The sequence below is a fragment of the Bos javanicus genome, chromosome 13, assembly GCF_032452875.1.
Source record: "Bos javanicus breed banteng chromosome 13, ARS-OSU_banteng_1.0, whole genome shotgun sequence".
Classification (NCBI taxonomy): domain Eukaryota; kingdom Metazoa; phylum Chordata; class Mammalia; order Artiodactyla; family Bovidae; genus Bos; species Bos javanicus.
In genome coordinates, this window is record NC_083880.1 from 54,784,242 (window position 1) to 54,807,338 (window position 23,097).

Consider the following 23,097-nt stretch of genomic DNA (forward strand, 5'->3'; position numbering starts at 1 on the left):
ATGGAGAAGCCTAGTAGGCTGCAGTCCATGGGGTCGCTAAGAGTCGGACATGACTGAGGGACTTCACTTTCACTTTTCACTTTCATGCATTGGAGAAGGAAATGGCAACCCTCTCCAGTGTTCTTGCCTGGAGAATCCCAGGGACGGGGGAGCCTGGTGGGCTGCCGTCTATGGGGTCACACAGAGTCGGACACAACTGAAGCGACTTAGCAGCAGCAGCAGCAGCAGGGCAAGTAGTCCCGTCAGTGACTGTGTCCCTGGTTGGTGCTAGAAGATGCCAAAAAAAGGCCTCCATAGGCTCTAGCCCTGCTCCCCTGAGAAAGCCGTTTCTGGCAGGAGAGCTGAGAACTACGGTTCAGCTTCGCCAGGGGTCTGTTGGGTATCATTTGCTTTTCACTCCGATCTTGACTGGGAGCACATGACCTGGCCATCTCCCAGTAGACAGACTTCACCCACAAGCTGGGAACCCCCCTCCCACCCTGGGTGCCTGTCAGGGCCCCACACTCCCACCCACCTCCTGGAAAGGGCCCGTTGTCTCCTGATGTTTGACCACCCTCGGAGGCACATGCCCTGGGGACCAGTCTATGTCCTCCTGTGAGCCTCTCACTGTGGACACAACAGTCCTGGAAAACACTAAGCATCTGCTGAAACCAGCCCTTCAACGGCCCGGATGATACCCATCCGGGTTTCAGTTATATTAAGCCTACAAAACATGTGCTTCTTGTTGTTGACATCTGCATTGTAACATTTCTACTTTTACTTATTTTTAGAAATAAAGTCAAAGCCCAGAAAAGAACTTGACAGCCCCCCACCACTATACATAGAAGGCTGAGCCCCCCACCACTGCACCTAGACCGCTGAACTGTGGAAGTGATCAGCGGCCATCAGCCAGCCCTCCCGCACCCACAGCCCTCATCGCAGTGAGGGTAGCTCCAGGTGCAGGGAGCCTGGCTCCGTCTGCCCGTGTCCTTCTCCCATGGTGCTAACACCTCCCTGGTTTTTCTCTGAAGAGCCTGGGCGATTCTGGTGGGGAGCCTCCTACCACCCCCAAGCAGTCAAGTGACCCAGGCCTGGCTCACGAGTAGCCGCCAGGGTGTCTGTTGGTTCTCTGTTCCTCCCACCCGCTCTGCCCCTCTCCTTTCTCCCTTGGGTGTGACCAGACCAGAGACGTGACAGGAAGTCACACACAGGGACTCTGCTGACACTTGGCCCGACTGTTGTGTTTATTTGAAAGTCTGGTAGTGAGAGGGCTTCCCCAGAACTGGCAAGTAGAGGGAGATGACAAAGCAGGTTGAGCCCCCACCTCTGTCACACAAACCTGGAAGTAGGTTCCTTCTGCAGAGGCTGTTAAAAAGACAGGGAGGGGCTTTCCAGTCGGTGGACCCTCAGCAAAGCCCCCCGACCCCACCCGTCCTCATAGGAAAGATCAGCCACCTTTCCTACCATCATCCCTCTCATCCTCCACCATCTAGGGTCAGTTACTAGGACACATCCATGTCATCAAGGAGAGAGAGAAAGACGAATCTCTTTCAAACAAGAATTTCCTTTTCTTTGCTGTAATGTGAGGGGCATTTCAGGGCTATCTTGTAAGAAAGAAATGTCCAGGACAAAAGTGAGGACCAGGCTTCCATCCAAAAGTTATAGGCCCTCAGCTACTGAGACCCAAACGTCTACTCAACACAGAAGTCGATCCACTGGAGCCAAGGGATACTATGTGAGAGAAACAGAGTCAGGAGGTGGGGGGGGCAGTGTCCCCTCTATAAACTCGAGATTCAGGATGAAAGAGAAGTCCTCTCATCATCTCAGCTAAGCCTTTGTAGGGGGCAGCGGTGATGCTGCGTCCAGGCTCCAATGTGTCACTTTCCTTCTTCAAGAGCCTCCAAAGCTCCTGGATCACAGGTTCTCCCAGAACCCGGAAGGTGAGGTGCTGGGTCCACCCATCCCCAACTTCTGGGCAGGGCTCTGGAGGCACCTCCACCCTCACCTGGAGGACCATCTTGGCCAGGCACACGGAACGGGAGCCCAGCCAGCAAACTGGTCCCTGGTCTGGGCTCAGCATCTTCACAGAAGCCCCCCTCCCGAGGCTGGGTGCTCCTTTCCTGGGCTCTGGCAGCTCTGACCCCCATGGGAGACAGACATGAAGTGGATCCAATCCACTGAAAGCTAGCAGATCAGCTTCTGGGGCAACAGCCAGCTTTGTGGGGAAGCAGGGTTGGCAGGCTGCAAGCCCAGAGTTTTCCCTTCCTGAGGTTGAGGGGCGGGTACCTGAGTCCTCAGTGGGTGCAGGACTCCACACCAAACTGATAGCTGCTTCAGCAGGAAGGAGACAAGACACGGGGAGTGGGGCTCCTCAGTGTGGGGGAGGTTTCTGGGATGGGCTCTGTCAGGAGCCGACTGATCAAGCAGCCAGCTATCCCAGGACCCAGGGTAGCCCAGGACATGTGGGAGCAGGGACTCAGTGGGCCTGCCCCCAATCACCACCCTCAGCACCCCTAAGGAAACCATGCAGCCCTCGATGACCTCCTGGACCAAGGCTGCTCTGAAGGGGAAAGCAGAGCAAGGCTGAGTGGGCATGACGTGGGTGCCAGACCCCACGTGGCACCGGCTCCTGGACACATGCGCTCGGTGATGCTACGGTGTGAAAGCAGACATTTATTTTCACAGTAAATTGGAAAGGACAGTGGGGGTGGGGCAGCCAAGTTCTGCTGCCTCGTTGCTCGCCAGGGCAGGGTGTCCCCGAGGAACCCACCTCGAGGAGGGGCATCTGGGTCCCCTGGCCGAGCTGGCCTGAGTGGCCTCCATGTGGCCGTGTGTCCTCCCGCAGGGCCGAGGTGCCATCAATGCGCAGCTACAGCTGGTTGAAGGGGACCAAATCCATCGAACAGTTGATTTGGTTCCATTTTACCAGCTTTAGCAAAGCATTCGGTCCCAGGTCCGTGGGAAACAGCAGCGTCGACGATGAAGGCGGCTTCTGGGTGACGTCTGGATGAGATGGGGCCACGGGGTGTCCAGGCTCTGCGCCCCTACCCTTCCCTGAGACCACATGGGCCGGGGGGCCCCTGAGCTCTGTTGGGCTGGGGTGGATAGGCATGGGGGAGCGAGGGTCGGGGGCTGAGGGTCAGTCACATGACCAGACACAGACACACACGCCAGACACACACAGTCGGACACAGACTTGCCCAGATATAGACACATACACATACACACTCACAAATTCATCTTTACACACCATTCACACACATTCACAGTCAGAAACACACATAAGTTCACAAACTCAAGGACACATACCACAAACACACCACATACACACACATACCACACATACACCACACACACACACACACACACACACACACACACACATAGTGCTTGCCCGCCCACTGGGTCGACTGGAGGAGGCAGGGGTGGAGATGGAGGGTGGAGGGAGGCGGAAGGTCCTGCTGCTGCAGCTGACGCCCACGCCTCCAGCGTCTGCCTCCCACTCTTCCCACCACTGTCATTCACTGATTTCTCCAGCCATCCTACCTTATGTCCAAGGCCCTTGGCGCCACTACTACCTAGGCCCTGGGGCCCAGCAACCACCATCGGGACCTGCCCTCATGGGTGTACATCCTGGGGGCCGGCCAGAAGGGGTATTGGCCACCATCACAGCCTTAGCTGCAGCCAAGGCAGGACAGGCCCCAGATCCCACCTTGGGCCCCAGCTGACCATGAGCCCAGTTGACCTGGCTGCAGGTGGCCAGGGCCCGAGATTTCCGGGGAAGCCAGACCTGTGTGCCTGTAGGGGGAGAAGCAAGACAGAGACCCACATGAGGACCTTCTCTGGGGCCCGGGCTCCCAAACTGTGGACTGGCAGCCTGTCAGGTGTGTGAGGGTGGGCCCCCTGGTCAGCGTGAGGTTAGCACGGCCAGCCTGGGCCGAATTTGCCTGATCACCCTCAGTGATTCAAAGGGAGCAGATTCCTTTTTAGAAAATTAGTTTTCCTGCCAGCACTTGACCCATCAGGGGCAATGGCAGGGTGGGAGTATGGGGGGCACAACGTCCTGTGTGTGGCCCTCCCTCTGAGCACAGACCAGCCTGGCCAGGAGATGTGACCACACATGCCTGCTGCCCCCACTCCACCCGCTGCTCTTCTCTGGGACCCTGTCTGCCCCTGTCTCCTGACGCCATGGCCACAGATGCTCAGGCAGTGGAGATGGGATGCAGAGCACCATGCCCTCCCTCCAGGGCCACTCCAGGACCCCCAAGACCCCGGCCCCCAACACGCAGGCTGCTGCCTTCCCCTATCCCTGTCTCGGCGCCCCTTCCTGAGAGCTGAGCCTGGCCGGGACCCCTCTGTGGATGGCTCTGGCCTTTCACCTCAAGACCACCTCCCCAAAGTCCAGGGAGAGCCCAGGGATGGGTGCCAGGCCCTCCTAGACTCACACCTGTGACTAGATTGTCAGCCTTTATCAGAGCTCAGCCCTGGAGGCAGTGGGGCTGACAGGACTCAGCTCTGCAAACCCCCTTCTTCATTAAACTCCAGGAGCACAGGGCACAGGGGCAGATATGAGACTCCCCAGAGCAGTAGCCCCATCCCCGGTGAAGACACCATGCAGAGGAAGTAACCCGGCTGCGTTTATCACCCCTGTCGATATTCCTAATGAAGCCGGAGATTTAACAAGCAACAGAACTGTCCTGTGGGCTCCTTGCCCCGGCTGGCACAAGGGGACCAACGAAGAGAGCCAGGCACCCCATTACTGATGCCCAGTCCATCGTCAGGCAAGAACCCAGATCTCAGCACCAGGTGGGTGATCCCCCAAGGTGTGATCTGCGCTGGCACCTCCCTGCAGCCCACCTCTTCTCCTCGTTTCTCTCCACGCATCCCTGAGGCTGGAATTTCCCCAAATGACAGGCCTTTGCTTCTGCATCAAACGCTCTATTCCTGACACGCCCCTTGCACATTTCGGTCCCCCTTCAGCCTGGCCAGCTCCCTGCTCAAGGCCATTTGGAAGCCAAAGCAGAAGACAGCAGCCAGGGCAGGGGCTTGGTCCAGACCCCAGCTCTTTCCTACAGGGATCTGGCAGACTCTCTTTCACCAAGGAGCACAGCAAGCATTTCACCCATGGGCACCACGGCAAGGGTGTTGGCTGCAGAACCTTGCCTGACCTTGGACAATGGCTGATGGCTCTGTGGCTGGGTTGGTTAAGTGAGCTTGCCCTGAGCTGCTCAGAAGCCCTCAGGTTGTGAGCACCCAGGATGCCACCACCTGCAACCCTGTGGGGTCCCAGAGAGCAGGGCATGGGGACTTGAGTGGCATCGCCTGCTCCCAGACACAGCCCACCCATCTCTCCTCCCCAAGGGCCACTCTCCTGGGGGCCGTGGATGTCTAGCCTCTTACTCCCCTCACACCCCACATGCCCTTGTTCAGGGAATGTTCCAGCAAGCCTTTGCTGAATAAGTGATTACCACACTTGATCGTGCATCTGAAGGGCACGCAGGGCAGTGCCCACAGCAGGGTCCACTGTGAGGAGCCCCTGCAGCCCATGTGCCCGGCTGGCTGTTTCAGCTCACTTTGACAGACATTCCTGCACCTCTTCACTGCATCCTGGGGTCCCACCTACCAGCGGGGGTCCCACCTTCCTTCTTTTCTATCTAGAAAAGTCCAGATACTAATGGACTACAAGCCCCAAGTTCTTAAACACATCCATGGCTCAGAGACCAGATACCCAACAAGTCCCCCCTCTACCTCGGAGGTCCCCACTCCTCTTCTCAGGCCCTGCACTCGCCTCCCCCAAATGACCTCAGGCATACCACAGCCCCCTCCCCATGCGGCCGCCCTGCTGCTCCAGGGCCTCTGACCCCAAGGTTAGAGGGAAGCACAAGGGGGCTAAGCCCCGAGGCCTCCCAAGGAAGCAGGTGGGGCTGCTGCCAAGTCCTTTGGTGACTTGCAGTCATGTCACAGACTCTGCATTTATGTGAGCAATGCCTCTGGCCCAGGGCATAGCCTGGCACGGGGATAGCCTGGGTTCTGGTGACTTTGCCATTTGCCAGAGAAGCGGGAGCTGCACCCGCCCTCTGCCTCTCTTTTTACCAGTGTGTGAAGGAACAAGGCTGCAGCTAATACAGTTTGTGCATTTTATGAACCAAACAATTAAATAGGTTTTAAAACATCTGCTGATGGAATCACCCCACATGGGGAAGTACACTCAGCATTTTTAAGCAGCAACTGATACGAGATGCGGGGAACCGCTGCCGAAAACACCAGTAGCCCCGTTAAAATCAATAGAAAATTAGATGCTATGAAAAATGTGATCTGTGTCCAATTAGCTCTAATTGGAGCAAACAGCGATGTGGACAAAGGCCAGCACTCTGTGTGTGCGCTGAGACTCGCGCCTGCAGCAGGCTCTGGGCCACACTGGTCAGCCTTGCCCAGTGGGGCGGTGACACGCTGACACCAGGGCCAGAAGGCTGTGGGGCTGCTGCTGCTGCTCCTGAACACCCTCAGGCCTAGAGCTGTGGTGACCACCTTATCCAGGAAGCCCCCCTGCACCGGATAAGGCCCCAGACCGAGAAAGCACAGTCTTACCAAGTGAATTCCACCTTGGCGCCCAGCAGCCCCAGCAGTCCCCAGGTCTGACCTTTGGTGGAGCAGAGAGCGACCCTGGGCTCTGGACCATACACATCAAGCTGGAGCTCCCGGGGCTTCCTTGGCCGCTCTGAGCCTCCATTTCCCTACATGGGGGTGCTGGATCCCAGTCACTGTCACTTCATGCCTGGTCACCACTGTCATAGCCCCAGGGGTGCCCCAGCCACTTGCCCCTCAAGGGCAGCGAGGCACCACTTCACCCATGCTGCTCCACAATCTCTGACCCAGGACCTCAGCAAACAGCGTCCACTGTGGGCAGAGAACACCCCAGGGACGTCACAGCCGACACTCTGGCCAATGTCCTCAGTTAAGATGTGGCACCAAATCCTGCTCATGGATGATCAACCGACCAGACCCACCTGAGATCAAAGATGCTGCCCTCAGAGCCCACTTCATGGGGTTGAAGCTGCACCCTCCTTGGGTCATCACAGAGACGGAAACCCCAAGACCAAGCCCCCTCCCCTCCAGCTCCATCTTCACACCCTCAGGCAGGGGCCAGCTCCTCCCTGCCAACTTCCTTCCCGTCCTGACCTGGGAGGTGCCACCCACTTGTATCTGGATCCGTTTTGTATTTTTCAGTATGGAGTTTTAAAAATTTAAACATCAATAACCTAATATTTCCTCAGTGCCAGCACTACCTATTAACATTAGGATTCACCACTAAATTAATTTTTAATTTCAGATTTTGGTTAATTATTAAAATCGATAGCAAAGAATGATGATCCTGGGAGTTCGAGTGGCCTGGCCAAAGGAGCCTTCCCGGGGTTCTGTTCGGGCTGCTGCGACTGTGCAGGGGGATCTCAAGGGAGACCCACGATTCAGAGGCAAAAGGGAACCACATCCCCAAAACAGCCCTGTTTCTCATTATCGCCAGCACTGACCCAGCCGGATGCTGATCAAGACCCATTCAACCCAGCTCTGTAACTTTTCGTCTATTCAAAAAAAAAAAATGTATTATTTCTCAACACTGATAAAAGTTTAATACAGAGTTTCCCGGGTTTTTAATAAACTTGTCAAAAAGAGCAGAGCAAATTGATGGTCCCTCCTAGAGATAAATTTCGCCTCAAACAGACCCAAAGAGCAGGGGGACGGGGTGACGGGAGGCAGCGACGGAAGGGGATGCACGAGGGTTTTGCTGTTCTTTGCAAAAACGCTAAGACAGATTTTTGTGTCTTGTTATCTCAGAGACGGACCAGAGTAAAAGCTGGTGTGATTTCAGGAGAGAGAGCTGCTAGCCTGAGACCAGATGGGTGAGCCCTGAGGTCTGGGGAGGGGTGGCAGCTTTGGAGTGAATTAATGGCTGATGTGTCCGGAGATAAGAAAAGGCCAGTGGGCACCACGGGGACTCCCGGAATCCACGAAGCCCATCCGCCCGTATAGCCAGATCCGGCACCGCAGGGCTCAGAGCACGGGACTAGCCTCGTCAACTCCAGATGGACTAGTGGGAGGGCCACTGCGGCCACCCACAGGCCAGGGATACCACCCACACCAAAGCCTGTGTGTTTCGTCCTCCCTCCAGCTTGGCCAGGCCTTCAGGATTGGGAGGCACGGAAATGCACCCCAAGCCACAGGACTGGCACCTACACTTTGAGGGGGACTCAACAGGCCCTGTTCCTTCACCCAAGGACATCTGCTCCACCAGCCTTGGTAGGGGGGGTGAAATTCCAATGTTAGAGATTTCACTTCTTGGTTAGAATAGAGGGAGGCAAGGTCCCTGGGGACAGTGACAGGCTGCTGGCTGCGAGGCCTCTGGGGCATGTTGCCATGTCCAGCACAGGAGGGAATGGCCGGAGATGATGAGGAAAGACCACAGGGTGCGGGGCCTCGGGGGACCCAAAGCACGAGCGGGGCCTTGGGGGACCCCAGCACAAGTCCCCCAGCCTCCCACCTCCCCTCACCCCGGACACAAAGCTCCAGCCCCGGCTGAGCTCCTGGCCCTCTTCAGCCCTTGGATGTGGCTGACAGAGTTCTCCAGGTGCCGCTGGATTTGACACCCACCAAGGGGGCCGGCAGGGAGCAGGGAACACAACACGGGGGCGGGGCAGAGCCCAGAGCCTCACCGCCCGTCCTGTCGTCGCCACTGCAGCTGCGGTCCCGGGCACTCCAGTGGTGGGCGGGGCGCAAGGGGGCCATCCCGGGTTCATCCAAGTTCAGCCTCTCCAATAGGACAGCTGAGAATGTGGACTAACTATTTATACCAGCCATGGTGGACGGGCGGCTGGGGGGACACGCAGCCTGGTCGCCATATGTGGGCATGACCCATGGCGTGCAGGCCTGCCAGGGGGACGGGCCCAGAGCTGCGTGTCTGTCCTGGGTGTCCTTCAGCCTCCCAAGTCCCCACGGGCACCCGTGAAGTTCTAGGGACAGCTGCCCTCACCGCCCTGCTGTTAAAAATACCTGGGTCACTCCACCTCCATCCCACATGTCCTCCTGCACTGGATCACGCTCATACCTGCCTCTGGCCCCGGCCGTCCTTGCTGGCTCCCTCCCCACGCTAGAGGCTTGACCCTCTGGGAGTCCCCAGACTCTCAACCACCAGGTCCTTTGGTGTCACCCTGGAGGGGAAGAAGCCAGTGACCCTCCTGCAACTTTTGTACAGTGGCCTTTTCGCTTTTGTTCTCTGCCTGGGCTAGATACAGGGGCCTGGGGGTGCCTCTGAGCCCAGTCTCTCTGGCCCCCACCGGCACCTGGTTGGACCACCCACTTAGCCCTGGAAGCAGAGCTGGCCTGAGACTTAGTGGGGCTCCCAAAGACTCAGGTGGGTCAGCCCAGGGAGCTGGTGCCTTTGCCAGACCCGCTGCCTGCGTCTCCCCACCTAAGGAGCAGCGGCGGCTGCAGCGGTGGCCCTCTCGTCCCTGCCCTTGAGACGCGCGGCCCTGCATGCAGCCCGTAGCCGCGCCTCCGCAATGCAGCGCCCTGGGGAGCAGCTCTGCAGCGGCTGCACTGCTCCCCCACCCCCAACAGCCCTCACTGCCGGCGGGCTGGGCCTCCCTGGTCAGAGAGACTTGGTACTTGGGCACTAAAGGGGGAGCCAGGAACACAGCCCGGAGCAACTCCAGCTGTGAATGCCTGGGACCTGGCCTTGTGGGGCCAGCTGAGAGAGGCCGGAGCTGGACATGGGCCGGAGCGAGCAGCACCAGTTTCTGAGGCTGTGTGGGGGCCCCTTCCCTTTCCGAGAGTCATATCTGCCTCTTCTCGTCCCCACGCCAGCTGCTGACAGGCCGAGGACCGTAGGCAAGGCCGAGGCCCCTCAGAAAGCCCCGGGGGCTCCAAGCCCGGAGACCCTAAGGAGCAGTGGGCATCAGAGGCAGGGAACAGAGCTGCAGTGAGGCGAGAGGCCCTCTGCAGTCGGACGTGCAGCCAGCTGAGCTGGGCTGAGTCAGCACCGCTCAGACAGGACCACGGTTACCCTTTATGCTAAGGTGGCAGCAATTAATGCAACGGACTGGCCCCGCCTCTAGCCACACCTACTGACCCGCTGGCCCCGCCCCCCTGCCGCCAAAGGGCTCCAGGGCCATCTTTCCCACCTGGCGCTCATCCCCAGATTACTCGGATTCCCTCATTTCTTATTTGGGACATTTAAGGGCGAGGGTTGCAATTCAAGCAGTGTTCACTTTCATGGACCCGGGGCTGTGGCAGCTCAGGTGTTTGTTCTGCAGGTCAGTCTCATCACCTCACAAGCAATTTCTTCTTCAGTGGACATTTTTCACGTGGGACTGTCAGTTTTAAGAGAGATCTCTGATACCTGCTCACAGAGGCTTTCCCATGGCCACCTCAGCCCCTCCTGAAAGCCTTGTGCAATCTAGTTTCTTGCTCTTGATGAACCCTCAAACAGAGCCACACAGCCCCTCTTTGGAAACTGTGCCTCAAGGTATGTGGCACCTGGCTGCAGAAAGGAAAGACAACTTGCCCTCCATGCACAGCACACCTGAGCCCACCTGAGCACACTTGAGCACACCCATGCAGAACCTGACCCTGATTCAGAGCTGCTCTTGTCTGGTGTGGAAGCTTCAGTTGGAGCATGGCTAGAGTTAGTTTGCCATAGCATAGAAAATTTCAATTAATTTCCCCATGAATTGATGAGCCCTACAATCCTTGGACCTACTGTTTCCACCAGCAGAACCTGGACCACCCTAGGACTGCTGTGGGCCAGATTCTGCATTCTCAGATGCCTCCCCGGGGACCTGCACTCTCTGAGCTCTGGGAAAGGGGCATTGGCCACCCCACCCAACCTGGACCTCTCCCTGCAGCCACACAGGGCCATCGGTATCCCCAGGTTGGCGGGTGAGCCCCTGAGTGTGGGCTGTCCTGCTCTCACCCTCTTGGCTTACTCCAGGCTCCTCTCCCCTCACTGGAGCCCCAGAGCCCCTGTGGCAGCGTGTCAGGGTTGGGGGGCACTGTCCAGCAAAAGCCCCTCTGGACAGAGCACAGGCATTGCTCCCACAGGTCTCCCCCATCCTTCGTACAGAAAGGCCCAAAGACTCCACCCGGAAGAATGCCAGCCTTGCTTGAGGGTCCATCCCCAGCTCCTCCCCTGGAAAACGAAGAGATGGAGCTTATACAGAAAATCCAGCCTTATCACCGTGGCTGAGGGCAGCAGGACTGGGCAAGGAGCTTTCACAGGGAGGGCCCTCTGGTACCCCTTTCTAATTCTGCAGGTAAGAGACCCACCACAATTTACAGCTGAGAAGGCCAAGGCTCTCTCTGCCTGCAAACTCTCTAGTTTTACTGCTCAGTCAAACCTAATTCCAAAACACTAATGCTTTTATTTAAACACCACATCCTGCAATAAAGGCTTAATGTGCAGCGGGACGCATGGAGGGGAAGAGAGCGTGTGTCTGCGGCCAGCCTCAGGGGCCGCACCCGGCTGCTTCCCTCCCTGCGGCCGGAGCTGGAAGCCACAGGCAGAGATGACCTTCCCAGGATTCGGGGCACTGACCCCTTCTGGCAAGGACATCTTTCTTCTGGCCTGGAGGCCAGAAGGAAGGCAGTGCCCAAAGACAGTCCCACCTCCCATAGTGGGTGCCAGCAGAGTCAGAAGTGAGGAGACTTGAAAACTGGGAAGGGACCCTGAACCCTCAAATGCAGTCAGCTCCCCGGGAGGTGGTGGCCACAGGTGAGCTTAGAACTGCCCATGCCTCCTTGTATCCAGCTCCTTGAGGAGCCTGACCGGCTCACAAACCAGGCTGCCCTCAGACCTTTACAGCAGCTGGAGAAGGAGGCCAGCTCACTCCTCCTCCCTGCTCCATGCCCCACCCAAGGGCCAAACTCCTGCCAAAGGTCAGGGTGCAGGAGGGGCAGGGGCACCTGCCATGGGCCTGGGCAGCAGTGCCAGGGAGGGCAGGAAAGACAGAGGTGACGCACGCTTTGGAAAAATAGCCCCGAGGCCGTGGAGGACGTGCCCTGGGCAGGCTGCAGACGCCACCACTCCAAGAGCCAGAAACTGACAGGGACACCCCTCCTCCCACAGCAGCCCGGCCCAACCACCTGCCCCCAGAGCCTGCTGCCCTTTGCCTCGCCAGAGAAGTTTCTGCACTGCAGAGACAACCTTCAGAACTGGACACAGCATGCCCCTAGTGCCTGGGGGCTCACGGTCCAGCCATGGGACCCAGAGGACATCACTCCAGCCCCTGTCCTGCCTGGGACCTGGCTGGTGCAGGACAGGTGGGTTGGGTCCTGGCCCCCACCACACTGGCCAGCGTGACCCCACCGTCCTTCACACAGCAAAGCGCTTTCAGCCAGAGTCGCTGAAAATCAGAGAGCAGTGTGGGGTCTGGGGGGCAGAGTGGGACGAGGGGCTCAAGTTGCCTGGCTTAGGCCCTGGTCTCCTGTCTTATGCATCACAGGTGCCCCAGAAATGCTGGGCCCAGGGTGTCTCAGAGGGTGTCTCAGGGTGTCTTAGAGTGTGGCCTGGAGCTAGGGAGGCTGAGCCGCATGGTGCTCTCACCGTTGCCTCACAGACGGCCTGACAGCAAAGACCAAGTGTCTCTCCCTCAAAAAGCCCCTTGCACGTGGCCACCCAACCCCTTCCCTCCTAGGCAGCTGGCCCATCCTTCCTGGTTACTCTGCTTCTCCTCTGAGCAGTTTCCTGCCTGTATCTCACAAACAGCCCCTTCTGCTGGCAAAGGCACCTTCCAGGGTGGCAACAAGTGACGCCCCAGAGCCACCAGTGCCCCCGCACCCCCAGCCCCTACATGCCCCCCAGCGGACCCCATGCCTGCCACAGGCCGCCTCCCCTCTGCCGCAGTCAGCACGTTGAATATTTAATGTCTGGTGAACGCTTCCACCTGCTGACACAGGCAAAGTGACAGAACAATACCGGCCGGGGACAGGCCGGCCACCGACGACCAGGCAGCCTGCCACAGAGGCCCGGCCGGCCACAGCTGCCTGTCTGTCTGTCCCCTGGGCGGCCCCGTGGGCGTGCTGCCCCCTTCCTCCAGCGAGAGAGTTCCCGACCTGAAATACATACTTCTTTACATTCCATAGCTTAGCAGGTCCATATGGGCACATAAAGAAGTATGTTTCCCAAGCAGGTAGTCCAGCGGGCATGGCTGTGGGTGCGGGAAGGGCCCCCTGAGAAGCTGCCCTGGACCCTGGAGTCAGCACACCCCACCCTGCATCCCCACGGCCCCCCTGGCCCAGCCCTCCCCTTTCTGCCCTGCTCTCTCTCACACACTCTCTCTCTCTCTCTCACACACACACACACAGTCAGGAAGGGCAGATGTAGACAACATATCTCTAAAGTCTCAGGACTCCCTCGATCACCACACATCTGTTTAGTTTTGCATCAGTGACACAAGAAAGGACCCAGGATGCCACCTCCCACCCGTGGCCCAGGAAGGATAAGCCACTCCCTCCTCCTGCCGGCACCTCCCCTCCACCTAAGCACCGCCATCCTGGCCAAGTGCGCGTGGCGGGGGACTGCATGAAGGGACAGCACTCGGGAGGACGCCACCACGGGCGGCCAGGGAGCAGGGTAGTCAGAGCCAGCAGAGAGCCAGAACGCCTGGCCGCAGGCACAGATGACCGAGAAGCAGGCAGGCCTTACCTGGGCAGCAGCTGGGCGGCTTCCTGGGCGGGTCCCTGGTGATTCGGCCTCCCAAGAGCCAGGGCCCGAGGGCAGGGCTCAGGCCCCGTCTCTGAAGATGTGCATGAGAAAGACAGTTGCAGGTGGACCTTGCATCCCCAGAGGGTGACTGGAAGCTGCTAGGAAGGGGCCCGGGCTGTGGCCAGCTCCCTCGGCACCTGGGCCTGGCCACAGAGCAGACGCCCAGCCCGGTGAGGGACTGGCGCCGGCTCGGCCTCCCTGCGCTGACCGCCACCTCGGCCGACACCCTTCCTCGTCCCTCGCTCTCTTCTTCACCCGTCCTCTCCCCTCCTCCCACTCCTGGCGCATCACCACCTAAAGCGCCGCTTGTGCCGGCGGCGGGTGGCTCCCACGGGCGCCCAGGGTGGCCGGCCCTCACCTGGCTCTTTGTGGCCTGCGCCCAGCCTCCGCCAGGCCTGATCAATACCAATTTACAGTCAAACGCAGGGGCCGCCTTCCTGTTAATGAATTTCCCCAGTGCTCACCGCTTCTAATGAACCCGTTAAACAGGGTTTAAGTAAACTTAGCAAGCGGCCAGCTAAGCACTTTGGAATACTTAATTGTATCGATATTGTTTTCCACAGCATTTCAAAATTTCTCTGTGATGGAGAGCAGAGGCCCCTCCTCCCCACCACCTTCCATGGCCACCACAAAGCCAGGAGTCAGAAAACCATGAGAGTCTGAGGCAGAGTAATGGGACCTTGGGGCCAGTCCCCATGCAGGAAGGGGAGCTACCCCATCCCAAGCCGGCACTGGGAGGACAAAGGAGCAGCATGGGACACAGGCCCCGCTGTGGCCAGGTAAGGCCCATGGGTGAAAAGCAGAACTTGGAAGGAGGGTGTCACTGACTGCTGAACACTCACTTGGGGTGGGGAGACAGGCCAGGTGCAGACACACAGAGTCTGCCCATTGGGCCCAGGTCTTGTGCGGCCAGGAACTGATCCCGACCTGAGGACAAGGCCCTGGACCTGAGTGGACTTCTAATTCTCCCTTCATTAGCAAGGCAAGGTCCAGGGTTACCCCGCCCGCCCTTCCCCATGGGGCAGCCTGGCCATCCCCATGTGGATGGGTGCAGAGAGGGCTCCAGTGCTGCTGCTACCCGGGGCAGGACTGTGTCTGCAGAGCCTGCATCCTGAAGAAGAATCTGCGCGATTTCTCAAGTCCCTGAGCTTGGCAGCAGCACTGGGCACAGCAGAACTGGAGTTCATGGGGGTGGGGGTGTGATCAGGGCTCCGAGGGGCACCCCACTAAAAGCAGAGAGCTACCCGGCAGAAAGACACGGAGGAACAACGTCCCACTTCTGTGCGCTGCTGCCATTTGTCATCCTCAGGGAACCGAGGATAGAAAAGGACAGCCCAGACCGCTGCTCCAGCTCCCACTTCTCTTTAAGCCCCTCGAGGGTGGAGGGCGCCCTTGAGAGAAGCCCAAATGATGCCTGGAGTCTGAAGTCCAAGTTTCTAGGCTACCCTCTGACAAATGAGGCCTCAGAGACTGGGAGGTGTGGCCAAGGCTCAGGTCTAGGATCGCCTCTCCGACCCCCATTCCCAGGCATTCGTACGGATGGTGTCTGGAGGTCAGGGGAAAGCTGGGGGTCCCAAGGGTCAGGAGAGTCACCCTAGGTCCAGCCAGAGCCCTGGCGAGCTTCTATCCACTGAGAAATGAACCACAGCCACTTTTCAAGAAGTTACCTGTCTCAACAGAAAAGGACCACCAGCCACCTCCAAGGGGACCACGGAGGGCAGTGGGCTGGCCCAGCCCAGTGCCAAGTCCAGCCCTTCAGCTGTGAATGCTCCCAGCCCCCAGCCAGGTGGAGGTCTCTCTCTCTCCCAGAGACCACCGGCTGCTCCCCTCCAGCCCCGTCTCCGCCCACGCGTGCCCCTGCTGTACACGCCCAGCACAGGGACCCTCCCTACCCTGACCCTGGCTATGAGAGCCGCCAAAGTCCAGAGTCCCCTCCTGGGGCAACCTCACCACAGGCCTGGCTCCGCGACCCCTGCCCCCAGCATCTCCACGGCCGCAAGTTCCGAGGGAAGTTTCGCCACATTCCCACCTGAGCCACGCTTTGTTGCAGGTCAGTCACGCCTTCCCCCCAGACCCCGCGGCCCCCACCGCAGCACCTCGACCCTCTGCACCCCGGCAGTGACTGCAGGCACCGCTTCCTTGCAAAACGCCCGCATGTCAAAGTTCTCGCATCGCGGTTGGACGCGCCCTCCCGGCCCTGCTGTCTGCTGGCTCTGCAGTTTTCCAAATGCGGACGATGCCACGAGCCAAGAGAAAACTCCGAAGCACCCCCGGCTGGAGCCACGCGGCGCCGGCACCATGGCTCCCCCTCGCCGCGGGCACACCCCCACCGCGGCCGCCGGCAAGTTTGCAGGGGGCCGGGCGGGCTGAGTGGGACTCACCGCGGAGCCCCTCCGGCCGGGCTGGCGACGGCGGCCGTGGGCGCAGGGTCGCGGCTCCCGGGTACGGTGCGCCCCGTGCGGCTCCCAGAGAGATGGTGCTGCAGCCGCGGCAGCCCATCCTTCTCCCCGAGCCAATCGCGAGCGCAGGGGTGGGGGAGGCCCGGCTCCCGACTCGTCCGCACTTGGGGGGCGGGGGTGGGGGGAACGGAGAGAAAGAAGACACCAGGCACCCCCTCTCCGCACCCTTGCCCTTCCCCCAGCCCTCCTGCAGCAGCGAAGACTTAGCAGGGAGGGAGATCTTGAGAGAGAGAGAGAGAAGGGAGGCGCAGGGTGGCAGGCTCTGCGGAGTTAGGGAGCGACCTCTCAGCCCGCACACCTTGAGCCGCCCTGCCTGGGCTGTGTCTGCAGGACGCTTCCGCACCCCGGGCCGGGGTCAGCGCAAGGTAGAGGTCAGGTGAACAAAAGGGGCCGGTCTGGCGGGTGTGCAGGCTCACGCAGGCAAAGCCGGCCGCACGCGAGACCCACACGGGCAGGGGGAGGGGAGGGAAGGGGAGGGGAGGGGAGGGCTGACCCGAGGGGCCAGACCGGGCGTGGGCCCCCCCCTCGGATCAGGAGCCGGCCTCACCTTTGCAGTCCTTATATACCCAGCCAAGCATCCCAAACACGCGCCCCGGCCAAGTGGCCCCTCGGGCTGTGCTCTCTGACCATATTTAGTCAAGCAGGGGAAAAAATAGCCTGTCAGCTGGGCCGCGGCTGGCCGGCCACCGGGAGCAGGGTGGGAGCGCCAGCGCCATTGACTGCCGGTCCCGGGCCCAGGCTGCCGGCCGCCGCCCCTACCGGCCCCTCCCCACGGGCCTCCCACCGGCGGTCCCTGCCCTGCCATCCCCCCTGCTATTTTTAGCCCAGCCCAGTGCAGAGGCGCCTGGCGGCAGCGGGCAACCACACAGCCCGCCCCAAGGGGTGCCCTGGGGAGACCCCAGCGGCCCCAGGGCACAGGCGGGCAGCAGGCCTGCCACCTCCTCCCATCCTGGACTCCAGGGGGCTGTACCCACCTGTGCCCCCTCCACTTGACCCTGTTGCCCAGAGTTGGGACCCACATCAGGTGGTAAGGGAGCTGCTGGGTTTCCAGAGGCTCGTAGGCCAACCCCATGAGACGACAGGTCACCTTGGACAGCGAGCAGGCGATGTGCTTGCACACTGCATCCCAGGCTGCAGCCAAGGGTGCATGTGAGCGGGGCACCCCAGGTCCGTCCACACACCGTTACGTGCCAGCACCCCCACCCTGGGCACAGTGAGCTGGCTGTGTGCCGGGCACAGCCTGCAGGCACCATCCTCTCAGGGCCCAACACAGAGGCCAACTGTCCCCTGCCATGTGTGGGCCGGGCAGGTCTCCGCGCATCCTGGCATCCCCCAGGACCAGGAGAGCAGACGGCATTAACGGGGTGGACCCACTTCCCCAAAGATCAGGTGTAGGATTCACACGGGAGGGGGAGGGGCAGTCAGCATCACTGTCCCTGGAGTCCTGACCAGGGCATGGGCAGCAAGAGGACCCTGCCTGTGAAAACCCATGTCCCCTGCACCTGGCAGGCCTGGCCCAGCCAGGGACGTGGGGGTGTCTGTGCCCCTCAAAGTAGGCTCCCCTGTGCCCATCCCCCATGATACCCCAGGCCAGGACTCGGAGCGCCCAGTCCAGTCTTGGGCCCAGGGTGTGGTGAGGATGTTCTTTGTGGATCACCTGGGGATCCATGGAGCGGCCCGGGCAGGGAAGACGTGGCTGCATACCCCAACAGTGCCGCAGAGGAACCTGTAGCAAGAGCAGGGCTAGGGAGAAGCAGGGGCAGGGCAGGGGGACCTCACTCCTAGGGAGGGCCCAGCCAAGGGCCCTCTGTTAGCTCAGAGCAGGGTGGGGGTGGGGGATCACAGAGGTTGAGCAGGAGCATCAGGCAGCCAGGGACTCCTGACTGGGCCTGACTGGGTGTGGGGTGAGGCAGGCCTATCCCCAAGGCGGCCCTGTGAGTGATGCTTCAAGCAGTGAGAGCAGGAGAGGGTGTGGAGCAGGCGCTGCTAGTCACCTAACCAACCCTAATCACCTCCTCGTGGCAGCTGGCCCTACCGGGACAGAGCACGGGCTCCCCTCCCAGGAGAAGGGCTACATGTGGGTAGCCGGTCCCAGGGGCCCCCAGATGGTAGAGCATTCTGTTCACTTAACCACATCCCAGCATCCACGGCTGTTCCAGAAGCTTCTCTGGGGATTATCTCCTAATCTTCAAAGCACCCCCAAGAGGCAGGCATTCTGTTGTCCCCACTCTGCTGGGCAGGGACAGGGCTCAGAGCGGGAGCTGACTTGCCCGGGGACACACAGCAGGGGGCAGAGCTGGGCAGTGCTCTGCAGACTGCCCTGCAGTCTGGTTGCTCTGCGGCCCTGGGCCTTCCAGAGGCCCCTCGCTGGGGCAGTAAAGACAGACCCAGCCTGCCTTGGGTGCCAAGCATGGAAGACACGTGGAAGGCCTCCCTCCTAGTGGTCTTCAGGAAGGCAGCAGATGACACGACGGCATTTTCCATGTGAGGATGGATAAACAGTGGCTAGAGAGTCCGGAGGCCCACCTCCCACCCTCATTCGTTCCCCTACAAGGATGTGCGGCTCACCCGCTGTGGCCACCTGGGCTGGCCGTGCATGTCCAATGGAAATTCTGCCGAGGCCGGACGTGTTGTGCTCACCCATGGGACCATGTGTGGCTGCCGAGATCTTGTAGCGGGGCTGGTGTGGCTGCAGAGCTGAGTCTTAGATTTGATGTCATTTAATTAACTTTAGTTTCAGTAGCCGCCTGTGAGCAGCAGCTGCTGTGCTGAGAGGCAGGTAGGAGAGAAGATGGAGCAGGAAGTGGGGGTTCTAGGATGCACAGAGGAAGCAGTTTGGGGAATGGATGGGCTCGTAAATCAGAGGTCAGGGGAGGCCTCTTTGGGTGATGGACAGGAGCCCGTGGATATGAGAAGTGTCTAGGTGGGAGCACCCACGCAGAGGGCATCAGGAGGGCAGAGGACAGTGGTGAGGGTGAAGGGACCCGTGGCGGGGCTGGGCAGAGGCTGGTGCTCACATGAGAGTGCTGCAGGGGTCAGGGTTGAGCTGCCAGGAGACCCAGGCTACCAGGATGGATGCTCCCCAGCGAGGCTGAGGTCCAGCAGGGAGAGGCACTCAGGTTGTGGCCAGACCTTGAGTTTGTCCACAAGACCTGCTGACGAGAGGAGGTGAACAGTCCCTGGGGAGTAGGGTGCTTCTCCCCGGAAGGTGGGAGGAGAAGAAAGAGTGGGCGGGGCCTCTGCCTGGTGGGAGGGGCCTCTACCCCAGCGACTTGGAATCCCACTCCCTCCCCTCCCCCACCCCCCTTCCTCCACAACCTCCCACTGCCTCCTCCCATGCCCGGTGAGGCAGGAGGCACCTGAGTGGCCGTGAGGGGATGGGGGGTTTCCTTCTCAGAGCCCGTTGTACATCTCAGAGGGGTCCCTGGGATTGGTCTGGGGGGGCATCTCCTGGTGAGGAGCTCCTGGAATCCGGGTAACTAGAGGCAGGGTCAGTTTCTGGGTCCCTTGCCCCTCACCCCTGGAGCTGGGCGAGGAGGGGAGTGGTGGGTAGCAGCTGCTGGAAAGCAGTGATTTCCTGGAAGCACGAGGACAGTAATGGAGCTTGAGCGGCCCCCGGGAGCAGTGGCTGCTGCCTGAGAGTGTTTCCTGAAGCTCTGTCCCTGGGGGCGTGGGGCTGGAGTAGGGGTGTGGGGCGGAGCTGGGGCTAGGGGTGTGGGGTGAGGGGCCTCAGGGCCAGGGGCTGGGCAGGCAGCCCTTGTTTGCGTCCCTCCATCTGCCAGCCTGGAAAAAGAGGGGGTGCTGAACCCAGGAGAGCCCACCAGAGCTGCCGGAGCCTGATTGCAGCCTCACTGAGAGACCCTTGGGTGCCTGGGCAGGATGGGGCAAAGAGAGACCACTCTGACCTCCAAGTCTCAGCTTCCTGGTCTGTGAAGTGGGGCCATGGCCGCTCCTGGGCAGTGGTGAGGCTGGTGTGGACAGAGCCCCTGGCCGAGGCCCAGCCAGGGAGGCCCCCCCAGACAGCAGTCTCCCTCACCAGCGGAACAGATGGATGGATGAATGAATGACCCATTCAGGGGTCAATCGACACCTCGACCACTAGGCAGCATGTGGGGGGGAGTGGGGCAGATGGCTGGACACAGGTCAGTGTGCATTCAGCTTTGGGGTGGAGGTGAGGCTGGGGTCTTATTTGGAGTGGCGGGGGACAAGGTCGAGCCAGTGCCCTTGAAGACACAGTTAGAGGGGGGAAGACCCTCACCCGTGTCTGGGAACCTACCTCCCCAGGAGGCGTCCAGAGCCATTCCAAGCATCAATCCTCAGTCAACCGTGTTCCCTCTGACGAGACCCTGCTCCTGCTCACTCGCTCTTCCCCGAATCTTTAAACAGAACAAAATAAAACCTAGATTTTATTTTAAAATTTCACTGTACTTTCAGACAACAGCAAACACATCCTCTGCAAAAGCTTCTCCACTAAGATGAGCCTAGCTTACCCATCAGAGCCCCTGAGCCATTGACGTCCTCCTGCGGAAGATGGTCAGCATCACCGGTCACCAGAAGAGTGACCGCAGCAGGACACTGCCTCACACCACTGGGAGGGCTGGAAACGACAGGAGCCCCAAACCGGAAAGTAACAAGTGTTGCTGTTTTTGGTGAGGATATAGCGAAATTTGAACCTCCAGTGTTGCTGATGAGACAGTAACACAGTGTGGCTGCCATGGAGAATGGTCAGGGAGCTCCTCAAAAATTAAACCATCAAGCCAGCAACCATGCTCCTCGGATCGTGCCCCCACCTCGCCCGATGACAGGGACCTAAGCAGACACTCGCACTGGAGCACTCACAGTAGCCGAAGGGGACCCAGAACCGGCTGCCCATGGATGGACAAACCCACGTAGGCCACACCACACACACACCTGGGAGATGCGATGCTGACTGAACGACACAAGCCACTTGGGCAGGAGGAGCCACAGAGATAGAGCAGAAGGAGGCTTCCGGGGCCAGGGCACAGGAGAGCAACCACCTGATGGGAACCCAGCCCTCTTCCCAGGGAGGGGAACGTTCTGGAACCAGAGAGAGGTGGTGGTGACTGTGCTAAATGCCAGGGAATTGTTCACTATAAAATAGCTCATTTTATGTTTGTGGATTTCACCCCAATTAAAAAACAACAAAAAGATAAGTGGAGCTCAGGGTCCAGCCACACCTCCTCTCCCCACTGACCCCACCACCTGGACACGGGCAAACCCCCAGGCTGTGAAGACCACGTTCCTGCTCTCCTGGGGATCTGAATGATGGAGAGGGTATCCCCAGCTTCACCTCTCTCAACACCCCAGCACCTGCCTCCACTTGGGCAGGGGCCAGGAATGGGCAGGGGAAGAGGGAAGGGGGAGGGGAGGAGGGGGAGGGGCAGAGGGGAAGGAGTGGGGAGGGGAGGAAGGGCACAGCTGCTGCCCTTCGGGCTAAGGATGGCCGCAGTAGCAGACTTTGGAGGGATGTCATGTTGCCCAGTCCTGTCTGCTGCTGAAATAGTCCCTGTGGGGTAGACAGGATAAAAACCCTGCCCAAAGAGGCCCACATCCCATCCCCAGACCTGTGGATGCAGCTGTCCCCCTGCCTGGGTGCAGGACCAGAGGGGCACAGAGGGGACCCGGAGTCACAGAGGGGCCCCTAAAGTAGCTAGGATGTCTGCGCTCAGTGCATGTCAGGACTTCTCAGAGCCTTTCTGAGGCCAGGGCCGGTGTGCACCATGAGTCCCAGAGCCCAGCCTCTGCTCACCCACACCTCACCACCCTGGCACACACGGGCTCACGGCATCTGTAGGGAGAGCTTGGAGGAGAGGGTGAATGGAAGGGAGGCGCATGAAGCAGAACCTGGTGTGAAATGCCCATGGTAGGGGGGAGGACCGTGAGGTCACCTGGTGCCAGACCTCAGTCACCAGGCCCTCAAATGTCCACATGCGCACAGGCCAATGCGCCCACACACACATGCATGCACATGAGCACGCACGCCCAGCAAAGCAAATGTGCATACATGCCCACGACGGCGGTGGGAAAACCACCTGACAGCTCGTAGAGAAAGTGACGTTTCACTGCCGTGATGTCAGCAGAGAGCAGTTTGTTTCCAGAGACATCCTCCCAAGAATGGTGACAGCCTCACCGTCATGGAGACGCAAGGTGCTTTGGGGACCTGGCCGCGGCACCATCGCAGGTCCCCAAAGGTTAGTGCAGCTTTGGGTCAGAAGGGCCTGTCCCACCACGAACCCCGACTAGATCAGAGCTCCAGGGAGAGGTAAAGGAGGGCCCTAAGGGCAAGCGGCATTGGAAGGGAGGGGTGTTGGGGGTCCAGGCCGAGCTCCGAGCCCTCAGGGGTCACCCCAGTCCTGAGGGCAGAGACTGGCTTCTTACTCCACCTCCCTCTCCTCTCTGTCCCCCCATCTCAGTGTGTGTTCCAGAGGTGACAAGGGCTTCTCCACACACAGAAGCCTCCCCCTGGGGAGGACTCACACAGACTCGTCCTAGAAGAAAATGGGCTATCAGTAAGTAGACACCATGGAAGATGGGCCAGGCTGGGTGGCTGTGGGTCCCACACCCAAGTCCTGACCCTGTACTCCACTCCTTCTTCCCAGATGCACCCACAGAGGGGTCCTCACCACCCGGTTGCCCTTAGCATTGCTCCTGAGGGCAGAGCTGATCTGCTTCCATCCCTATCTAGTCTTGCAGGGAATGGGGGGCAGGAAGCCATGGAAGGCGGCTGTCGGGTCCCTTCACACACATCCAGTGGCCCTTGGGAAGGTGTTTTTCTGGGTCAAGAGACAGACTCCTATTTCCAGGGAGAAGGAAGCCCCTGATCATAAAGATGGGGCAGGGGTGGGGAGGTCCAGGGGCCATTTCTGGCTGCATTTGAAGTCC

At 59.9% G+C, this 23,097-nt stretch overlaps 1 long non-coding RNA gene across 2 annotated transcripts; it reads left to right on the forward strand.

Annotated features, from left to right (window-relative positions):
• The first annotated feature begins 13,090 nt into the window (after positions 1–13,090).
• On the forward strand, positions 13,091–21,368 carry LOC133259433 (uncharacterized). Of its 2 annotated transcripts, XR_009740389.1 has the most exons (3): positions 13,091–14,514; positions 15,786–16,559; positions 20,629–21,368. It is a non-coding gene; the product is annotated as an uncharacterized LOC133259433 (long non-coding RNA). The 2 variants fall into 2 exon arrangements; XR_009740388.1 differs by lacking the exon at positions 13,091–14,514 and having other exon boundaries at positions 15,215–16,559.
• Positions 21,369–23,097: the final 1,729 nt, after the last annotated feature.